The sequence below is a fragment of the Camarhynchus parvulus genome, chromosome 6 (assembly GCF_901933205.1).
Source record: "Camarhynchus parvulus chromosome 6, STF_HiC, whole genome shotgun sequence".
In the NCBI taxonomy this organism is placed as follows: Eukaryota; Metazoa; Chordata; class Aves; order Passeriformes; family Thraupidae; genus Camarhynchus; species Camarhynchus parvulus.
Window position 1 is genome coordinate 14,867,811 of NC_044576.1, and position 23,810 is coordinate 14,891,620.

General features: G+C 41.1%; 1 long non-coding RNA gene across 1 annotated transcript in view; it reads left to right on the top strand.

Moving 5' to 3' along the window:
• The window catches only part of LOC115904873, a 50,700-nt gene extending 29,338 nt beyond the window's left edge, over positions 1–21,362 (top strand). The window contains exons 3-4 of the long non-coding RNA XR_004060823.1: positions 15,407–15,463; positions 21,245–21,362. This is a non-coding gene — a long non-coding RNA (uncharacterized LOC115904873). The remainder of the gene's footprint in view (positions 1–15,406; positions 15,464–21,244) is intronic.
• Positions 21,363–23,810: the final 2,448 nt, after the last annotated feature.

Genomic DNA, 23,810 nt, shown 5'->3' on the forward strand with positions numbered 1-23,810 from the left:
AAGGCTGAGAGAGCATGACCCTTAAGAGACCAGGTGTCCTCCCATGTACAAGTCTCAGAGTATGTGCCAAATTTGCTTGCCCTGAGTTTTGTCATCCAAACCATGATGCAGGCACTGTTGGTCACTGAGCACTGTTCCTGAGAGGAATCCATGTCCTGCTGGCGTCGTGCCGCCCGGTGTGGAGATGTGTGGATGCTGCCCTCAGTGACTGTGTGCTGGAGCACACGCTGAGGGACAACCTGGTACCAACCAACGCAGGCAAGCTCAGAGTAGCTCCAAAGGATGTTGCATTTTAATGGTTTGTGGGGCTTGGGTTTCTTCTTTCCAGAAGTGAATGCTACAGTGATGGACCTATCTTAGTGCAGGTAATTTGCCTGGCAAGCAGATAGAGTGGTCAAAACAGAGAAGAGCCAGCATGGCAGAGCAGGATATTGAAGAGCTCTGATGTCAAGAGGAAATGTTCCATCCCGCAGTCTGCCCAAGTGGACACTTCAAGCAAAGCACATGCCTCTCTCAGACACCATTTCCTGGCGTTAGTAAGTTAATAAGTGGAAGTGATCTGCAGGGGAAGTGATGTGTCTGTCACAAGTTTGAAAGTCCAAGGATTTGACTAGCAGAGTTTGAGGACAGCTGTCAGGACTGCAGCTGTCAGTTCAGAACCGTTCTGTAAAATTCAATTTTTAATTCACCACATTGCTGAGAATACCTTTTTTGTTGTTGTTGGGTGTTTGTTTGTTTTGTTTTGTTTTTGCTCTTTACCTTCTGAGCATGTCATAATTCTTACTTGCATAAGAAAGGCAGAGGTGCTGAACCCAAACCCATTTGTAAGGCACGAGGTAAAGGAGTAAACAAAGTAAATCAGCCACAATAAAGTCATGCAAGCCACACCTTTCTCCTGAGGCTGAATATAAGGAATTTGAAGAATTCCTAAAGTTAGCTGCCCAGCAATGTTGCAGCCTCACCTCCACCCCAGCAGCACAGATTCAGGGAACACTACAAGGAGGAAAAACCTAGATTCATTTCAGAAATTATGAAAGTTTCAATAAAGAAAGCAAAAAAATTCAAGAATTTTGAGTTCATGCTGGTCATGTTTAATAAATTCATGGAAACATTTGAGGTGTTACATAGACACCATGTCACAAAGTGGACCCAAAGGAGTCTGTGTAATAACTCTGTTTCCTTGTCTGGCTGGGTGCTCCTATGAGCTAATTAAGGGAGCTGCAAGCCACTCTTGTTTGTCAGTATTGCCAAATTTCACAATTTCATGGCAAGACTTTCTGCAGTTGCTTTAATACTTCAAGGTTGCTTGGTGTATCAAAGCAGTGGAAAATGTGAGTTACTTTTTTATACCTTCCTGATTATTGGAAAAAAGAATTGAAGCACATGAGCATGGATTTCATATAGGAAATCATAGGACCCATAAAATATTGTATTTTGAAAATGTCATGAATTGAAGCAAAATCTTTCTTTAAAGCATTTGAGGTGATAATTTTTCTTCTTGCAGTCATTATCAGGCTCCCAACTGATGCAGTATGTGATACAATGTATTACAGCTGGGTAATGCCATGTTGTGATAAAGTAATGATGCAAACTCTTGCCCACTGAAACTTGCAAGCTTGAGCTGGTGGCTTGTCTTCCTCTCCTGGTCACTGATTAGTAGAGCCAAAGAATGAGATGACAGGGGAAGATGGGGAGAGGGTTCAAGTGCGTTGTGATTTGATGTCTTCCTCCTCATTTCTGTGAAAAGAAATTCTATGGATTTTGGTTAATTTTTATATATTCCATCTCAAATTCAATCCCACCAACTTCATGCAACTATAATGTGTGAAGTCCTGGCCTCTGCAGGAAGGTTTTTAAAGAACAGGCATCCAGTGAAATGTTTATAATCAGCAGGCACCGTAGTGAGTCACCAGTATGAGTCACTGACCTAGCTGTAGTGCACGGGATTGTGAAAATGGGGTCAGACTTCCCTCTGCCACACAGAGAGGGTACACTCAGACTGGCATCTGCACTGTGCCAAAGTGAGGATGTGGCCCTGCATGCTGGGTACTGGTAGGATCACAGAGCATGTCCTCAGAAGTTTCTCCACAGGTTGAAGTTAAATGCCATATGAACTTTAAATTAGAGATTGCCACCAGCAGCAACAGAATCTTTATAGTCCTGAGCACACTGACCAGCGCTCTATCACCACCAACAGTGTTATCCTGGTGTTTTCCAAGTTAAGGACAGCTAGAGGGGCTGTCAGGCAGGTTGTATGGTTGTGGTTCAACCAGCTGTCCATCTACTAAGCTATACTGAGCTATTATCATACTGAGGGAGAGAGCAGCCTAGGTCAGCTATCAAAATGGCAGGCTCACCCTTGTGTATAAGTCACTTTCTTCCCTACCTATCACTTCCCCTTGTAAATATTTCTCAAATGATGGACAAGCATTTTGTCAGTTGCAGACATATGTTTGGTGTTGGTAGAAGTTTGATGTAAACCAGAAAGTTGTTATAAAGGGTTGATTACATTCTGTTTACTTGTCTCTAAGCTCATTTCCCACTGGGAACTGGGTGAAATGTATTTCACAAACACTGTGGAAAGGTCACAGTTTCAGGCATCTTTCCATGAAATGTTCAATGAAAAAGAGCAATGTGGAAACTTACAGTGAGAATGTATGCAGTGCACAGGCCATGTACCAGAAGCTGCACAGCACTCTGCTGTGGGAGAGACCATGAAAGAGATGAGGCTGGCCAGTAGCAAGAGGCTTACAGAAAAGAAGAGACCATGGAAAAGAAAGGGCTTAGTTGCAAAACCAGTCAAAGGGTGACTGTTATGGTGTGGTGCCCATTCACAGAGCAGCTGCCCTCAGCTTGACCACCAAATTGCTAGACAGTGAACTCAGTGAATCTCACAGATTGGACCAACCAGATGTCATAATAATTAATTCCAACTGTCCACTAATTGAAAACAGCATAGAGACAGCAATTTCTTGTTGACAACATTAATAGGAAATCATCTTTAGTTGGAAAAGGCTCAGGTTTTATAGTTTTGAATAAACGCAAAAGGAAAGAATAAAATTCTGGGTTCTAAAATAGGCTTTGCTAGTAGTGTTTGCATCTCTCAGAAGAGACTTGCTCAGCAGCCAAAATTCTAAAGTATGCATTTGAAAGCTGGTGTCTGTGTGTAAGGCAGGGCTTCTTCACAGGTATGCATCTGTCCATTAAGAAGCAATAATTTCAAATCATAATTCACAAAATACTTTGGAATTTTATAAAGGTTTTCCAAAAACTTTACCATAGGAGTGCTTTACTTCTTTAGTGTTAGTTCTAACTTTACTGCATAGTATAATTATCCTTGAAGTAAATTGTTCTTAGGCTGGTTTTTTTTCTTGTTTAAACATGATCTTTTAATGTGTATTTTTGGCTGAGGATTTAAATGCCCAAATTGCATTTAAATGCTTTAGGGCCAGAGCACACCGTTCCTGTAAAAACTGTTGCCTTTATTAATGACTCCAATGATCAAAAGATCCAATGTGAAGGTTCTTGTCTGCATATTCCTGATCTGTTTCTCATTTTAGTTGAAGGGTGTTTAAAATGAGGAAGGCAAAGATTGTGCTTGTTGATACACATAACAGTGCATGAAGAGTGCTGGACCTTCTCTTTTTTAGGATGAAAGCCTGTCTGTAAAGTAATATGGCAGTCATTTGCATCTGATCTCTAATGTTCAGGTCTATTAATTGACTAGGAAAGTATGGTCCTCAGGATACCACAGGAATTTAACTAAGCAGAGCTACTTTGTTTACATGGTGCAAATGGGAGCAAAATTTACGTGCACCTGAGACATGATTGAGATTTATGTATTTCATCAGAAAAATATTAGTATCACTTCTAAGATTTTATATATGTATATTTAAGAACACTATTGCTTATAAGATTTGCATGTCATTAATTGTTGATAGTTTAAGAAATTGTTCATTAAAGAATTCACATATAATTATTGCAATCAGACTCTTTTATACTGCCTAGCACTTTAAATGGAAATCTCAGAACTTGGTTTTACAGTTGTTTGCCACAAGGAAGTGGAGAAATGAAACAGATAAATAATTAAGGCATTAGCTTTAATGGAGGCTTAGGAGTTTGGTTAATTGTTTGGGCTTTTTCAGTACAATTGATACTTGGTATTATAAAAAAACCTCAAGAACAAACCAGCCAAAACCAACCAAAAAAAATGCAAACAACCGTCTAGCACTTAGTGTCTTTAACACAATAACAAACATTTCTACATTTCAGCACTTGTGAGCAACCCTAGAATAGCAAACCTGTGCAAACAACTCAGATCTTCTGAGAAACTTTGAAGTAAAAAATTATTTTGTGCCAAACTCAGTACTTTGTGACCATTCAGATAATTGTAAACCAATGTTCTCATCTCAGCACTTGCCTGCTTTTCTGCAATAATATGCCAGTGTGAATGTATGACAGAAAAAAAGCACCAAAAACCAAAAAGCCAAACACTTCAAGATTTCTTTTCCAAGTTCATATAGAGTGAGTAAAAAAAGATTTGGTCATTTATAAATGCATTTTATAATATACAGAATCAATTGCAAAGGGTTATACCTGGAATTTCGATATTCGGGAATACTTGTAGTTAGGACAGGAAAATGTGATTTTTTTTTTTTCCTCCTTACCAGAATCCTGAGGCAACATTAAATAAAGAAGGGTGAGCTGGGTTGGGATAACTGATGAGCTGAGATTAAGTATTTGTTCCATTTGACAGCAACTTCAGGTGTAATTCTGCTGTTCACCCTGATGCTTCCAGGGTGCCTTTCTGGCTTTTAGCAGTGTGCTGCAGGAAACCATTTCAGTGTGTGCTGTGGGTGTAGCTGTGTGGCAGGGACAGCTGGACAAACTGCTCCAGTCTACAGAGCTGGCTTCCATCCCCATTCTCTTCCTGGTCAGAAATATGACTGGCCTTTTCCCATATTCTCTCTATTTCTGACTTATTCACTGTTTCTTTTTATATACAGAAAGGAATTGTGCAGGAGAGTCAGAGCTGCTTCTGCAGCTTTGTGCTGCTCATACAAAGGCAGTATCTGGATACCTCTCACTCACATACTGCTCTGCAGGCCTGGAGAACCAAAGTATCTGGCTCACAGCAGACTTTTTTCCTACAATCTCCTCTGTATGTGTCATCTCCTGGTGGCAGTGGAGGAGGGGAGGGAGAACAGAGAAGCTGGATTGGCATTTGTCACGTGGCAGTAAAAATAGCAAATCACCATTACAATTTTGGCCTGAGTTATATGACATTCAAGGATTTTTTCATGATGGTTATGAAAGTGACCTTTAACAAATGTATTGTGGTCAAATAAACATGAAACTTAGGGAAGAGGAAAGTCCAATTGCGTACAGAATATTCTCAGCTCTTACATAGAACTGGGACTCTAACAATCAGATTACTGATGAACCATCATAGTCAGAACGTGTTTCACAAACTGGAGTTAGTCTATGGACTATTTATCATGGATTTAATCAGAAAAAGTCTGGAAATTCATCTGGAGCACAAGCAGCCTTTGTTCAGCAAACTGCTGACATGTTCCTTCAGGCAAATTTTTCCTTTGGCTGGATTAGTTAAGCAAATAACTATGCAGAGTGCTTAGTCCTGGGTTTTCAATTCTGAAGGAAATTTATCTCCTTTATGGGTGCACTGCATATATGAGTATGTCAAAAAAAGATCAAAGTCACAGTCTTTGGGACTAAGTTTTCATTCAGTAAAGTTCAGGTCCTTTGAAACAAAGGAGAACTCTGGTTCTGAGTTATCAGCAGGACTGCTAGTGGTCATCACCAGGTGGTTACGAAACACTTTTGAACAGTGAAGTCCTGTTCATATTTTTGTGCCTTTTTAAACAAGGAAACAAGATTGAAATAAAGTATTCTGATTCTAGTCTCCTGAGGCGAGATGCTAGCAAGCTAGAGGCACTTGGCTGTACCGAGTAATTAATGAATACACACCAGTTAGTTGTCCCATTACTGTAAGATAATAGCCAATTAAGAATATGGCTTTGGAGAGCCCTCTAATAGTAAAAGATAAAATTTATCATTTAGAAATCCTTTAACAGACAGTTCAGAGAAAGAGAACTCTGCATGCACAAGTGCCTGGTAGTGACCTAGCTCCTGTACAGCCAGAGTTAAAAAAGCCAAATACTTTTCTTGGGGAAAATAATGTAATTCTCTCTGTATGCCCTTTAGGAGTTTGCAAGGGAATGTCAACATCAGTAGATGAAGACATTCTCCTGAAATATCTTATGTCATTAGCACTACCTGAGAGATCAGTTTTGTCCAAAGGTGTCCAGTGGTGTCTTACCTAAGTCTTAAAGTACAGTCCACAAGTATTTGGCAAATAAAGTATGTTTTTCTTTCTCAGCTAAGATCCATATTTTCACTTAACCCAAGACATTGTATTTATTTTTTAATGACTGCTACACTACTATAGAGACTTTTTCAATTGTGTACCAGCTGTGTACTCTTTTTCTGAGAGTGTCCTGCATACTTGATCTTTTTTTTTCACATTTCACAGACTGATTAACTCAATCCCACCTCCTTTGCCATTAAGAAATTTGAATTGCCATTCTGTGACCACTACAGACTTGCCTGCAGTTGCTTTTGGACTTCGGCAACACCCAGTTGTTGTTCATAGGCCTGAGTGATGCTCTGACATGACTGGGCCTGTGTCTTGTTCTGCAACATGTAAGTTGTGCTTGTACTGTGCAGCTCATTGCCCCACTTTACTTCTCCTGAATTCCCTTCCCCACTGCATTTTGTGGCTCAGAATGGCAGAGCTGAAATCAATGACACTGTCTGAGGAAGGAACTGGTCACACATCTGCCTTTCCTGTTGAGTTTTTCCCCTTTTACAGTTTTAGTAGCCCTACTAACACATGAAGGAGTTGTTCCTCCTACAGAGTACTGTACACTGTAGTGGAGACATCTCCTAACACACCCTCCCTGTGGGCAGCATGGAAATGTGAAAGCATGCCTGGGTCTTATGAGGGGGTCTGAGCATCACAAGCCAAAGTCCTCATTAAGGTACACAGGGAATAGAGATGCCAGATCTTTCAGAAACCATTTTGAAAAACATGAGCAAAACAGGAAAGCAAACAATAAGATAATGTGTACATACTAATGCAGACATGCCCTGCGCCCAGCTGAGAGAAGTTAACAAAAAGCCAGGGTGAGCTTCCAGGAAGGACTACTCAAAGGCTCTATGTGGGGGCTGAAGAGGTTTGGGAATCTGGAGGCATTCTGAGAGCATGAACAGAGGAAATGTAGAGGGCTGTGATGGAAGCAGAGTTTGGTGTTGCATACATGAAATAGGACAGAGGTTTGCAGAAAGCTGCTTGTGCAATTTTGAATACAAACACACCAGCCAGCCCCCTAAAGAGAGTGTGGAGAGACAGGGGTGTGCCTCTCCAACAGCTAGTATGATTACCCATCAAAAAGGGAAATGGTCTTATCCTGTCTTGCTCTACAGACGTTTCTCCAGTTTATTGTATCTCTTGTACTCTGCCTTTCAGGAGCACCCATATCCTTCTCAGTTGTGTGGAAGGATCGTGCAAGCAGACAAGGTATGGCTGGGGAAACAACAAATGAGCTGGGATTCACAGCCAAGAGAGAGGAAGTTCACCTTCCTCTATTTCTATGTTGTATCTTACTCTTTTGCACCTGGCTCTGCAGTGTCTTTGTTTCCTACTGAATGCAGCTCTTCCCAAGCTGCAGCTGCCTTTTAGCAGATCTCTCTGAGATGCCACATTGCTCGGTCTGTCTGGCCAAGCTGATATTTGATAGTGGCAACATCCAAGCCAGCACTTTTAATATAAGTTACTCACTATCTTTAGCTGTATCTCTGTGTTGAAAACTGAGATTACAGGGCTGTGGGAGAGAAGAAAATGGCAACATAGTGAAAGTAGACATTAATGCCCACCTTTTTCTTGAAACATCTTGACAATCTCAACAGGTTGTATCTCTGCTTCCATCTCTGGCTGTCTGTGGAATGCGCCCCAGCAAAGAGAAGGTAGTTCTGACTTTTTGGCTGTCTGCCTTGTGTCCTGAAATCTTGCTGAAGGAGAAGCCTTATAATCTTCTCTCTCTCTTTGCAGTGTAGAGTATTGCAGCTCTTTGGAGAATATTTGTTTCTTTCCCTTGGTTATTGGAGGTTTATTGGCCATTTGGTTGAGAAAAGATCAAACAAGCAGATGTGTTAAGGTGGGTGTTTTTCTTTCATTCAATGCACAGGCTTTTCTAGCCTGTTGAGGACTGGCCTTCTTATTAAATGTGTGAGACAGCAGAAGCTGTCTGGCTTGACTCATGGGTTTGACAGAGGAGTTAGTAAGTTTACCTGAGGACATTCTGAAACATCATGACACTGGTAGTAGCTAAATATAAGGCAAGTCTGTTGGTGCCACCCTGGGAAACAGAGCTCATGGGTGTGTGGCACAGAGACAGCAGAGCCTGCTGTACAGAGGCAGGCAGGCTGTCCCACTGACCACTTGCAAGGTGTCAAGGCAGTCAGATTCACATTTGTAGAGCTGTGGCTGGAGCTAACAATACCCAATACCTGTAGGAGTTAGGGAGGGAAGAAGAAATTATGAAAAGATACAAGAATTAATAGGACAAGGAGTATAGATAGTTAAAAACTGAGAGATTCAAGGGATTCCAGATTCTAGGATTTTGCATCTTTGAACCTGGAAAGATTTTCACCTAAACTAAACATATATCAAAATAGCCAGAAAATAGATATGTGCTGCTTTTCTTTGGACTGCATACTGATTTGACTTGCTACCCTATAGCAACTATGCTGTAATACACATGGGCCCAGATGTTTTCTAATAATAAAACTGTAGCTTGCTAACACTTAAGGAGGAAAGATGCTGGGTATTCTTCAGGAAGAGAATGGTGTGTGCTGCTTAATGCAGCTGGACAGAGTTAATCAGCCAGAGTATTTGCTGTACAGAATAAGCCAGTCTCAGCACCAAACAGCACTCTCCAACCCCAGGTACTATATTAAGCTTCTCTTTGTCACAGTTATAAGACACATGTTCTGATTTTAACCTGCCCAGATCTGGCTTCCAGTTATGGGTGTGGAAGGACTGTGTTTTGGAACTTGACTCTACCCACAGGTAGCTCTCTCTTTCTCTCCCTGAATAGGTCAAGAATTTAACTAGATTACCTACCTCTGAAGGCCATGCTATGCATGTGTATTTCTTGAAACTTAATGTCTTCTTGAACTGATTCTTAGCTGTCAAATCAGGCTACCAGTACTTCCTTTCACCCACTACTTTCTTTACTTTTTCTTTCTTACTTAGAACCTGAAATCTTTGTTGTTTATGATCTTAGGGCATAGCACTTCAGCTTCTCATTAGTACTTCCAAAGCTTAAGGGAAGAAACAGAAACAGGAGCATATGTGTGGGTACAAGCCCATGATCAGTGAGGGGTCACAAAGCAATGTTTGCTCTTTCAATGACTCCAGAAAAGACATGACCATCACAGCTTGCAGGTGGGACTATCACCAAAAGAGAATAAGAATTAAATTGCCTTGTATTTGTAGCACCTGATCACTGATCTGTATGAAAAAGTCACACAGCAAGCAGCTACCATAGTGGAAGTTAAAGCATACTAACTTCCAAAATCTGAAAAATGTGGGTTTTATTATCTTTTGGTCCAGATTAAGGGAGATATCTTGAAAAGAAGTTAAAAAATCAACTAGGTGTCTCAAGGATCATGTGACATATATTTTCAGCAAGCAGCCAGAGGGTGGGGAAACTCCCAAGTTAGCAATCCCATGAAAATTAAAATATTCATTGGCAGCACCCACAGAATGTCCATGTCCTTGTAGAAACTGGTTTTGCTGCTACAAGCACATTCATGTTTAGATCATTATCTACTCAACAGTTCTTGATCCTTGCACTTTAGAGGAAATGCTGTCTCTGTTTTGAAGGTGGATGACAGAGAATGTGAAGACTTACTTTATAGACAGGTAATTTAAAGCAATATTGCACATTTATTTTAAACTAGAACACCAGTAGAATTCATATATACCATCTTACGCCAGAACTACTCTCCCTAGCCCTTTCGGATTTTAAAGAATATTACAGACATAGAGGATAAAATTACACTCTTCTATAATTAGCCTATATTTCTATGATAGAAATAAATATTTTAGAACAACTTATTTGGGACTAGTCATATCTATGGACTTTTCTTCCTCTCCATATCTTGCTATGTGAATAACAGTCCCAAGCCTTTCTGTTCTGGGTACAAACAGGTTTCAAAAGTGTTTTCAGCCTAAAGTTCCAGGCATTGTTATTTTTTCAGCTTCATTCTGCCTGACCACTTCTAAACAACTTGTTTAGAAGAGAGCTGTAATTTTTTGTTAATACAAAGACCCAGAAAAATTTCCTTATTACTTATATATCTAGAGGACAGGAGTAACAATAAAAGGCCAGCATGCAAATTATTCTAGTCAGTGCTCAGCACCTTCCTTTGCACTGAAGCAGACACTTACTCAAGTGTCACTACTCACAGGGAAGCAAAATTTCAGCTCTTGCCTCTCATACTCTGGACAGACCCTCAGAAATTCTATTCACAATTGCATGTCCTGTAGCAATGTTCCACCCAAAATATGTGAGGCCTTTGACACCTGTTTCGTTACAAATATGTGAAATTTCTTATCTTTTTCCAGGTACATATATGAAACACAATAGATGTAACTCAGCCCTCTGCGAGCTATGCAGAGCCATCAAATAGACAAGGCAGTCAGATAATGATCACTGATAGCATCCAGGTGCTTCACAAGGAAGTTGCAGCAAAGTTTATTATCTCTTGCTTACCTTTAAGGTTTTGCCTGGAGGCCAGTGCTGAAATCAGACTTCCAACCTGCCAGAAAATTTACAAGTACTTGCTAAGTCACCCTCCTTGCCCTGAAGACTTTCTATTCTAAAAAGTCCCTTTTCTATAGATAGAAAGGTGATGCATAAACCAAATCCAGACTCGTATTTTGCAGCAGGTTGACAATGATTTTCTTGATGTCTTACCATGAGAGAATCAGGAGTGTTTTCTGGGAATGCCCTGAGTTTCAGCCCTGTGTCTTTCCTCACCAACCTCTGTTACATGCCAGAAAGACATAGAATAGTGTGTGATTGAAGTATTTAAGTCACCCTATTCAATGGGGGCACTAATGGTTATGGAAAAACATCCAAAATTTCTGATAAAATGGATATGCAAAACCCCACTCAGTTCCTATAGAAATGTATATTCTACCAAAAGCCATGTTTTCAACAGAGATCAGATTGGAGCTAGTTCTGTGGTTTTATTTTATTTTTTTTTTCTAAGTTTTCTCATGGAAAATCATAGAGTTTATTTCATCTGTGTGAGAAAGGGCAGGATGTTTTGCTGGTTATTTCATCATGTGTGAAAAATAAAATGTTGCCAAAACCTACATTGAACATACTTCCTTAAGAAAAGCAGGTTAAATTACATTAAGCCTCAAGGGGTTTTAGTCACTGCAGAAAAGTCAGTCTGTAGTTTCTAGTATACTAGCAGGTTGGAATGCCCATACTTGCCCAGAATATCACTTCTCTATTAGACCACCTTCAGAATTTTATTTAACATACTAATGTCTAAATACAGGTGGCTTTTCTCCTATATGTGAGATTTTGGAAACTCATATAAAATCCTTTGAGATAACATTTTCTCTTTTTCTCTACATATATCACAGCTTGAGCCAGAATTCCTTAAATCTGAAATATCTGTACATGAAAGGAACAGATAGTGTTGAACTGGAAAAATGCAGAAGTGTGATAGCATCTCAATCAGTTCTCATATCTTTATGTTGCTGGGACCTGAAGCATGAAATGGCACTTAAAACAAGTTAGGCAATTGAAGGTGATCCGTGTTTGCCATTCAAGTTGTTTAAAGCTTTTATCGGCTCTCTGAATGCCTGTTCAAGAGATGTAACTGCCCATTTTACAGTCAATGATATGCTGTTCTCAGTGAATGTACTTAGCATAGAAGAGTGGTGCTTGCTTCTGCACGCATTTGTATGAGTCATCCACGTGATTTTACAGCAGACTTTCATGAAGCACCTGCATGAAAAAAAGGTTGTTAGAATCAGTCTTTAATTCTGCAGTGTATTTTCACTTTTTTTTTTTAGGATTTTGCCAGGTGGAAAAGGCTCTAAAAAGACAAATATGAGTAAGTCATCAGCAGTGAAATGTGGCAGTTGCAAGTTTTATTATTTGAATGCTGACAGGTCACTTCCCCTTTGCCTCTTGCATAGAGTGTAATATTATCACCAGTCAGCACCAGCCATCTGGCTTGTCAGCAGAAGGGCAAGGAAATCACACACTAGGCAGGGAAAGCTTCTTCTTTTCTTTCCCAGGGAAGCCCATGACAGGAAACAAAGGAAGAAATTATAAACTATGATCAAATAAGATAGAATCATCTACTCAGGAATTTTGTTCTTCTTTCATTGGGTGATGAGAACAAAAGGCTCAATGTTTAGCTGCTCTGACCTCGAGAAACCCAAGTCAGTTCTCTGAGCACTGGGGCTTAAATGGTGACTAAAAGCAAATGCAGAGAATGGTTATGTTCCAAGGGGAGGACAAGTGGAGTAGGTTGGGGATGGACTACACTTCTACCAGCTGTGAAAGACTACTGAAGAATCCATGTTTGCAGAAAAATATATTGGCTAGAAATTTGGCTTTTTTTCTTGGTGCATGTCAGTCTGACCTATGAAACAAGGTGTAGCACTGCAAGTACTCAAATATGTCACCAGACCTCAACAAAGCCCTTAATTATACAGTGGTTAGGGAATTACTGCATTGCTAGGAGCATGAAATGCTCAGTAATATCCCACAGCTGTCTGAAGAAATCTTTGTGCTGCTGCCAAATAGTTTGTGGGGACATTAAAACAAATAGTGAATTCTCAGCAAAAAAATTAGACTGAGCTCCTTCACTTAGAGAGAACAGCAGTGTTTCTGGGCTCCAAATCTGGGCAATCCTGCCTTAGTGCCTATGGCAGTAAGAAAAAAGGACTCTTAAACCTTTTCTCAGTTTCAGCTTTTGAAGGGATGTTGATACCTCCTTTATCCCTGCTTTTTATTGGTGAATCTGGGCTGTTTATGGTGTGTCTTGTCAATTTGTGTTTTCTCCCTTTCAAATACTGTTAGCAAGCTTGAGTCCTTTTAGACAGATATATAAACAACTAGAATGCAGACCCTCAGAGAGTGATAAGTTACCAGATGCAAGGGGCACATCCTCATTGGATGTGATTGTACAATTTTTTTAAAAGCTTGAAAGTAGGGGAGACATGGAAATTTGTGACATGCAAACAAATTTTTGAAATGTAGGTTTTTTAATACCAGGAAGCCCATTATTTCCAGCCAGGTCAGTGTAGAATGGGAAGATCTTACAGGTATGGAATGAAGAGAGTTATTTTTGGAAACAGAGTTGAAGAGTTCTGCTAGTTAACCTAAAAGAGTAATATCAAACAAAGCAGAAAAATGTTATTGTGTAGATCTGAATTATTTGCTATCACCTTTTTTTGTTGCTTTAGGTGAGTCAGAATTTTTCAGTTTCTGACTGACATATCCATTTAGTGGACTATAAACCTTAGTTACTGCCCAAACATGCTGTGCAGTTTGACTAATGACTATGTGAGAAGCATGCTGTTGTCCAAGATAGATCTTACAGATATGCAAAGCCAAAAGTGTTTTAACAGATGAGAGTCTGAACATCCACAGTACTATGGCTTGGATTTTTTCACTTTGTAAATATTTGTAAATCTTTTTGACAAATATGCAGATCTTCAGTAAACCATTCTGTAAAATAATTCAGAACTAAATCTAACAATTAAGGGGCCAAATTTTATAATGAAATATCCTGACACTTGTGTAAACAGCACTATCAATTACTAAGCATCAGTCCTGGGAAGGTCAGGTGGGGTGTCCTCAGGGTTCCTGTCACACAGGCCTAAAAAAAAAAAAAAGAAAAAGGGCTCTGCAGGGCAGAACTATTGTAGGAAAATCGGCTTTGATTATATGCCTCTATCCCATTTTGGCTCCATAAAGTCTTTTTCAGGCCTGCCACTCCTTGCTGACACATTACCAGGTCACCTCCGCTTCCGTCCTTTTGCTCTCTTTTTCCCAGGCAGGCCACCCGCCAGGTCTTTTTGGACCAGTGCCATTCAGTAAGCCTCTGGTCTGCAGACCAGAATTATTCTTCAGACCAGATAGAAATCTATTAAAGCTGCTGTATTTTTAAACTGCTTTTATGGGCCATCAGTATTACACTTGTTCATATCCTTTTGTGGAACAATACATATGGCTTCTAGTGAGTCAGAATGAATTTTCTTGGCAACCAACAATAGTCAGGAGGTGAATTTGCCAAACCCTATGTTATTCAGTGTCCTCCTGTCTCTGGGGCATTTTAATCTCTGCAGCCATGGGGTGAATTTGCCAAACCCTATGTTATTCAGTGTCCTCCTGTCTCTGGGGCATTTTAATCTCTGCAGCCATGGGGTTCTTGAAGTGTTTGTGTCAGGCAGCACTCTCATTGCATAGGAAGATGGCTTTTCTGCCTGCCAGTTCTCAGTGTATTTCCTGCTCAATTCTGTGTCGCTGCTTGCAGAAATAATTGGTAAAGTGGCCTTACCTTGCTTGCATAGGTTTCTGTTGTCTATGTCATGATTACTGCTAAGAAAAGAAGTACCAAAATGCAGATGTATCTTTGGAAACTCTCTTCCAACTTTTCAAATACGTTTGCCTTCAGTTTGATTTCTATCAAGTTTTTGCATGAGTTCCGAAGGGAACAGTAGGAGTTGGTCTCACCTTATAATGTGACTGATAATGACACTCTCAGTGACTGGGAGTGAACAGCATGGTGAATGTGTGGCTTTAGGAGGAAATGGTTCCTTGTTTCCTTTCACACTGCTTTCCAACAGGATGGTCTTACTTTTCTTCATTGTATTTATTAATAATTACAGACATCCTTTATAGGATGGCTTATCTCCTTCCTCCCTTGAATAATGTTTAACCTTCAAGGAGTTGGTTTCTTGCAAATTGGGAAGTACGCTCCTTTTCAGGACATCATGAATATAGAGTAGCAGTATATCATAATATTCTGAATACCTTGGGGTGCCCATTCTGTTCTGTGGATGGAAAACAACCAGAAGAGCAGTTCTACTCCCACCTGCTGGAAAGAATGTTGGTGGGGCATATAATTGATTCTATTCCTGCAAATTGTTGATGGAGAAATTCAAGCACATCACCACTCTGTGCTTTAGCATGTCTGAAACTGAAATATGAGCCAGAATGTTATAAGGGACGGATATCTCTGATGAGAAAAGCAACGAATTATTTCTTTTCTTCTGCAGAGACTAAGAAGCTCTGGCTGCAGGCTAGCACCTTTGTACACCACTGTCAGAGTAAAGGTGAGCATGTTTGAAGGTGCTGATTCACATGCTGTATGATATTGCATTACAGTTTTGTTCCTGACAATGGCTTGGGTAAGTGATTCCAGAGAAACCACAATCCCCTGTGCTCAATGGATCAGCTACTTAAAGCCTTATTTACTTAATTAATTTATCCTTACACTCGTTCTCAGGCCTTGTGTTTGTGGTGAGGCTTAGTACATTCCTATAGAACTAATGAAAGGCTATGGGTTGCTGAAAAAAAGTTGCATTTAGAAGCCACTTTGGTGTGATCAAGTAATTTTTCATACCATAACAGCCTTTGAGAAGGAATCCCTACTTATTCGACACACGACATGTGGATTATATTCTTAAAACGAGTGAATAATTGAAATTCTTTCATTTGTAGTGAATTGTGAGGGATTTTGCAGTTCTATTTTCTTTTCCAAAGGCAGAAGTGCCTTACAACGTAGGTATGTGAAGAATATGTTCACTGCATTCAATCACTTTGAATTTATGGTGCTTCACTTTATTGCAGGGTATCTGTATTGGAGAAGGTCGGTAACCAGATAGGTACAATTAGCTTACCTTAATGATGAACTCATTGAATAAAGCTGCTGCAGCTGCAAGTATAAATGGATTAAGCTACTTTAAATCTGATTTATACAAAGTTAGCTTACAAGTAGCAGTTTAGCCTATAGTTGGACAAAACACAGGGACATGAATCCTATTGGAAACCTCAGAGTGGACATTAAAAATTATCCTTCAAGCTTCCTACTTGATCTATTCCTTGCTTACTTGGTACATGGTAATTGGAAAAGCAAGCCAAGTGCACATTCCTTACATGATGTTGGGGGAAGGACCTTGTATGCAAAAAGCTACAAGACAAATATTCTCATTCCTTTCCCAATTCATTAAGCAATGCTGTGCTTCTTGTTGTGTCTGCTTTCCTGCTTTCTCATGTATCACTGAGGGGTTTTCTTTCTCTTCAAGCTAAGACAAGACTGAGAGAATGCTGAGGAGCTCAAATAAGTATTGCTTTTCATCAACTGGGAAATTCACTGATACATAATTATATATGATGACCTAGTCGAGTTGCCTGGATAACATGAGGTCTAGTCCACTACAGAATCTGTTAATGCAGTTCTATATTTTACTTGCTTTTAGCAATGTCAGCATAGATAGATATTTGATCTATCTAATTTGGCCTCCTGCCTTTTGACCTGGCTGTTAACTGAGAGTTAGGTGAGCAGCACAGTTTCCAGTCTCTCACCCTGAAAATACACATAAGCTGCTTTACTGTAGTAGCTGTAGTACTGTAGTGCCTTAGAAGGACCCTGGACTCATGAGTTGCAAAGCTAAGTTTTAGTACCAGCTCTGTCCCTGACTCACACATTGGCTCTAAGGATCTTCATTCCAGTTGCATTGTTTAAAATGTCCAGCCCACTTATTTAAAGCTTGTTTTAGGATTCTTAGGATCTTTTGTAGAGTTATTTATTTTCAGTTCCAATCAAATCTATTCAGATATGTTCAAATTAATTCCTTGAACCAACATCTTAAAATCCGTTCTTTAACTGCAAATGCATGAAAATTCTGTTGAAAGTCAGAAAAGTTAGCTGTCTGTCAGGCTTGGCAAGTGTCAGTGTGTTGAGTTGAAGGTCTGCTCCCTGGCTGACCTCTGCACGTGCCATGTCATCTTCAGCTTCACCTCTAGGAGATGAGGATGAAGGCCTAGTGCACTGGTGAAGGCTGGAAGGAGGCTTCTTTCCTTCCCTTGCACATGGCTGATGAATCTGCTAACACTGTATGTTACACAGACAAAAAGCTAAAAAATAAATACAGACACAAGACCAGAGGATCCAAGGAAAGAAAAAGCAGTAAGCAATAGGTACCTGTAGGTGAGTCTGTAGGATAGGTGAGTCTGTAGGAAGCTGGGCACCCAAGGAGTGGAGGGTATAATATCTGTTTGAAGAGATTTGGAGAATTATTGTGGGCACAAAGATGACTGGATGAAAGGGATGTATGTCTCCATTGGCCTTTACATGACAGAAGTTACTTATGAAAAATGTGTCACTTAGGGGAATCCCTGGAACAGACTGTTCAGATTGTGTCCACTTGTTCTAAGTATGTTTAGGCTGGAAATTGAAAATCTCTGACCATCACTGCTATTGGTCTGGGGCATCTTCCCAAATTATGAAATGAGGCACGTTGCACAGATAAGATCAGTCATTTTAAGAAACAGGATGTTTTGAAGTGGCTTCCTTCAAAATTCAAGGCTCAGCATGTCCCCTAATCTGATATTCTTAATATTTGTTCTCTAGCAAATTAAAGCATTACTTTTCTAAGGATCCTTGTACTGGGGTTCTTATATGTTTGCTTTTGAGCATCTGTGTTTGGATAATTTAATCTTTGTTTTCATCTCTGTCACTGGACTTCTTCAAGGAAACCAAAATATTTTGTAGAAAGAAAAACAGTGCTATTAGGCACAGGCTGAAGACATAATAGAAATACAGCATGCAGTGTAATCTGCTTTTAATTGGTCATATCATTCAACTATTGCTAGTTAGAGAAGATACTGGAAAAAAATGTTTGGCCTTAGAAAAACTAAAATGTGTTACAAAAAAAATAAAGATAGAAAATTGATAAATCAGAGTGAAACTAATCAAATGAAAACTCTCAGCAAAAAAATCATCATGCAATGGCTGGGATAATTTCAAATATATTAGAGGCACAAATGGGCTTGAAATAATATGGGGCTTTTTGCTTTGAGTTACAGCATTAATGTGATAAAATTTTGATTCTTTGCTGCTATATTTATTTAAAAGAAAGACTAACTTTTTTTAAAGTTAAACTACTTGGAAAAAGTAATCCTAGAGTCCGTCATTCTCCCTTTAGCTTAATGTGGTAATTAATATCTGCTTTTTAAAACTGAGCAACTATTCAAAAGCTTTCTTTTTTCATTCAAATTATCTAGTGTTTAGCCACAGCGCAAAACTATCCTACCACTTTACTTCTACTTTTCTTTCAAAGTTGTTTTCTTTGTCCTGTCCTTAGTTTGTCCTGTGACAACCAGCTAGGCTACCAGCCAGTTGTACTGGGCAGTTTTCTGATATCCCTTAAATGCCTCAACTATTGAACAGCTGTAGGAATATCAGTTACAGGCCAAAGCCCCATTATGCTAAGGAACTGTAGAAACACAAGGAGAGGACCTAATGCTTTGCCTTAAAAACTCAGGCTAAGTGGAGTAACATTCTAAGTGCCTGTGTCTAATTGGTCAGCTGGTAGCACATTTGTTTTGAATCTTACCTGTGTACAGGATGGTGACAATGAGTATCTCTTTAGCGAGCCAGTGAAGAGGCTTTTCTGCCTGTCTTTTTTTCTTTAGATAATACATAAGGCATTGGCTACAGCATTGAGCTACACTTTTGCTTTCTCCCCCAAGCATGTTTACTGGGGTTGTATGACACACGGTGAATTTTGTTGGTGTTTGCTACCGTGCCCCTCAGCAAAGGCAGGCCACTGTGGCTCAGATGCCAAGGTGGTGTGTTCATCACCCTGAGCCCTGCCAGTGTCACAGGCAAGGCAGGTTTGTTTCAGACTGAGCTGGGCTCTCTGGGTGAGTCAGGGTTGTTCACACTGCGCCTCCACAGGCCTCTGCAGAATGGCAGCCACCTGTGTGTGTGGTGAGGACTGGTGATATGTGCATGTGCTGAAAGCATTCAGCAGTTTCCATTTTAGATTATAGGAAGTTTTGGGGTGAATTTTCCAGGTGTAGTTGGTTCATTTGTGAGTCGCAGCTGGGCACTTGTCCTGTAAGAGCAGAGTTTCCAGGAAAGTTTTCCATCCAAACAGATTTTTTAATCAATTCACAATGAAGATTAAAGCTAGGTCACCATAGCACAGAATTATGAAGGGGCATCTATGAGCTTTGGAGCCTTGTAAGGTCCCCCTGCTTCTGCTTTGCTGGGAAGAGCTGGCTAATAAAGAGGAATGGGAACAATGGAACTAGACAGAAAACAAAAAACTGTAATGGCAAAAATAACAAACGCCATGCAGGTACAGAGACTAAGTTCCAAAGACCCCGGGGGCAGGCCAAACACAGCCAGGTATTGGACACAGGCCCAATCAGAAAAGTGAACTTAGAACATGACCTTATAAGAAAAAGGTCTTGACCAACGGTGAAGGAAAACTGGAGACTTGACCAAATATAGGAAGGTTCTACTAGCATACTGGCTCCCAAGAACCTACGGTTCCTAATGCATCCTGGTCAGGTGTCCCCTCCCCTCAGTGCCCTGCCTGCCATGGCTTATGGCCAAATCCCTCTGTAAAACATCTGAGGTAAAAACCTCAGTAGGGCAAGATCCCACAGGCCTCTGCTTACCCAAAGCAATCAAAGAAATCATAATTTTTCATCCAGAATAAAGAAATATAATGAGACCTTTGGTTTTTTTGCCTTTGATCCCTTTGCGAGAAGGGGAGAGGGGTGCCAGGGAACACTGGGGGTGGGTGCTCGCCGAGGAGGGTGAGCTGTGCCCGAACTGGCTGGAGCCCAGGGGGTGAGCGGGCAGGCGCAGTGCCACACCCGGCCCCAGCCAGCACAGCTGCCAGCTGAGGTCAGGCCAGGAGGGCAACGGGCAGGGAGGGAGAGACCAGGCATGGCCACACCCTTGACACAGCCTGGGCAAGGATGGGGCTGAGGGGCTTCGCTTCAGCGCCATTCCTCAGCTGTTGCCTGGAATAAAAGGGCAGGTCCCAGTTTCCTAATCTGAATCCACATTACAGTCAAACACTATCAGGACAGACCTGGAGCACAGACACACAGACCCTGGGGCAAGGGAGGTGCAGGCAGGGCTCTGGCAGGTAGAACTTGCTCAGTCCCGTGTTGCCCTGGCTCCAGGGACTGGGTGGTGAAGGTATGAACTTGCCTCCATTTGCTCAGACCTGTTTCCAGTTGTTTATGCAAGAAAATCTGAAGTGCCTCTTTATTTGCAGACATTGTTCATATCAGTAAGGTATGGTTTTGGCTTTGATTTTAACAAGGTATGTAGGTGCAAGTGTTTGGGGTTTTCACTTGTCAAATTAACAGTTCAAAAGCCAAAATCTTTAGAAAAGGTTGAATTACCAATTTGCCTATTCCTTATGTGTGAGGTGGACAGTAATTCATCATATCTACTATTTGCATAGCATTATTCAGACAAATTATAGGGAGAGATATCATTGCTATGTATATAATCCAGAGGAGGAAAACAGCTCTCAGTGAGCCAGCATGTGTGTGGTCAGTCTTCCAAGAATTAATATTTGGCACATGAAAACAACTGACAGTCTCTTAATTTTATTTTTCCCCAGAGATACTGAACATCTACAGCTTGCTTTGAAATTACCAGGACCTCAAGCATTACTGAAAATCAGTTCATATTTTTTACCCACTTCTAAATAGACATGGTAACTTCTGGTGCTGCAGTTTGAACCAAGCAACTTGCATACAGAAAATTCACACCTAGCTCTTCTGGAGGATTAGAAACTGGGATCCATGATTGAAAATCATGTTTACAATCAGGTTTATTTTGAAGTTTCTGGGTATCTGAGTCTGACAGGATGAGAGCAATAGCTTTGCTCCATTACTGTGTTTGAATCTGCCAGTTTACTCTAGTTGCCTGGCTGATGTTTTTTTCCTCATTTTCTGACTTTTCCAGCTCACAGCTGCAAAAGAAAAGCTGTCTGTGGAGTCTACCCAATACAGCTTTGCTGAAGTAAGTCTTAACCCTCTGACATGTTATTCTAATTTGGCTCATCTCTTGCTAGTGAAAACCCACTCTGCATTTGGGACTGAGACCACACAAGCCCCAGGAATAAACCACAATCTTGGACTAGAAGGGTCTGGATGAAGCAAACTGCACCATTTCTCATCACAAGAGCACCCAGCTGTAAGCAGCAGCCACACTGCACATCCAACACACTTCTAGGTGAGTCAATGTCACAGAATACCAGTTGCCTAGTGGAGTGAAGCAAAGAATTTCCTTTATATATCACTGAGACCAGGGGCTGAAACCTTTTGGGAACAGCCTCCAGATGGTCATTAGCCTGGAACTGGAGTGTTCCCAAATATTTGTGGAACCCTCTGAGCCCTCAACCAAGGTGCCTTGCTGGCTACCCATTTCTAACCCAAGTACTATGTTACTAATTTCCAAGACAATTCTTGCTGGACCAAATAACTTGTGTAAATCTGATGGTCAGTGTTGCTTTTACAATGAGAATTAATTATTAGTATCACTGCAGCTCTGTGGCTATAGCTGGCTGCTTTCTGTAGGGTCTTCTAAGGAAGGGCTTAGGCTTCTGTGGATACAGATCCAAGAGAAGCAGTGAATCAGGCTCACTTCTTTGGCTGAGTAGGGCATGTCTAAGATCCTTCCTTTCCTTCCTCACTCCCCAGGATACTGTCAAGATTTTGCAGAGAAGCCTGCAGAGCACATTGTGAACTAGATCTGCTGCACAACAGAGCTTATTAGTGCAGCTTGCCATTCTCTTCCAAATATCACAGTTGTCTTCACATTTTGAAAAGCAATTAAAATCAACAGCACATAACAGATTACAGCTGTAGTAAACATTTCTCTTGGCCATGGCAAACAGCCCTGGGAACCTAAACTGCAAACAACAGCCCCTCCTCCTGTTTGCAATGGGGATGCATATTTAGGTTCAACTGCAAAAACTGTTTCTCTCCTGAATTTTTGTTTGTCCTTTGTAAGTCACCTGGGGAGCCATAGCCTCTAGAGTATTACATTTAGAAAAATTAAGTTCCCTGAGCAAACTGGGGCTCATTATTCTGGAATTTATGAAAAGCATAGACTCTAGTAGAATCTATTAATCATGGATTGCTGAGAGGGATGCACACCCTACATAGTATTCATTTCTCACTGGCTACAGGTTTATCTGGTTAATCCCACACACTGATATTCATTAGCTAAATGAATACACCCACAGCCAAACAGCATGAATTTGCGGGGTTGTTAGTTGGCATAACTTCAGTGACTGTTAACAAGCCTTCATTCTTTATATACCAGTTGTCAGTCAGAGCCCTGTTTGTGATTTATGGGAGAGATAACTGCTATCACATCTTGAAAACAAAGAGATAAAAGGAAAAAGCATAGGGCTTGCCGAGGCTACTGTGGAGCCAGTGACTTGAAATATGACAGCTCAAGGTCTGTATTTACAAATGTAAAGTGTCTGGTGGCATTGACCTTTTCTTACTGGTCTCAACTCCTATGAAGTGCCTTAGGCCACAAACAGAGCCTATATTTGAAAATAATTTTTCAACAATAATGAGCTCTCAGAGCCTATGTTAATTTTAAGCTAGATGTTGTCACAGAAATGTGTCATGTTCCATGGTGTATTATCCTTTTGCTCTTTGATCAATTCCTTCTTCTTGTTGTGTTTACAATTAAGTGTCTTGCAGGAGAGTCCCAATTCTGATTGGGTTTGCTGATTACTCGTCGGGGCATTGAAGGAATTAGACTGCAGGAGGGTGATTTGTTCGAGGAGGGCAAGCACCACACCCAGACATTCCCTCACACACCTCAGAGCCACAGCAGCCCTTACGGTGGGGTAAGTGCTGAATTTCATCACCTGCACTACAGCCTGTGCTTGGGGCAGAGCTGGGCACAGCTTCAATTGTAAACTTACAGGACTCTTGAGTCGCTGTTCAGCTAGCCAAAAATCCAAACAAAGGCACTTCCTACAGCCTGCATAAACCCATTGATTTATTTGAAAATTTTCTGTCAGTGTAAATTTTTGAGGAAGTTTGAACAGGCCCTGTCTTTTAAAATCTTTAAGTCAAATTTAAGAGACTACTAAGGACACAAAGTACGACTCAAAAAAAAAAATCTCATCTGTGTCACTCTTTGAACCCCTCACGGGTAAAACTAAAACTGCTCCTGTGTCTTGGGCCGCAGCCGAGCAGCAGGCAGTGAGTCCGCAGGCCAGCGCCCGCACCTGGCCACACGGCCCGGTGGCGGCTGCCCCTCCGGGACCAGGGTACACCGGGATGTCCCGGGATACTCTGGCACAGCCCGGGATGCTCCGGGACACCCCGGGATACTCTGGCACACCCGGGGTTACTCTGGGATGTCCCGGGATAGCCCAGGCCCAGAGAGGGGCCGCGGCGCTGGCCGGGGGCGCCCCCTGGCGTCCGCAGCCGCCCGTCCCCGCAGGCCCCGCCGCGTTGTCCTCCCCGGTGTCCAACGGGCTCCGCACTCTCAAGCGAGGGTTTCCATCGCTCTTCCCAGGTACGTGGAATGTTCTCACTGTCGTAAGTTGCAATATCCTCCGATCGCTTTAGTCTTCATCTCACTCGGCTCGCCTGGGCCAGGCATCC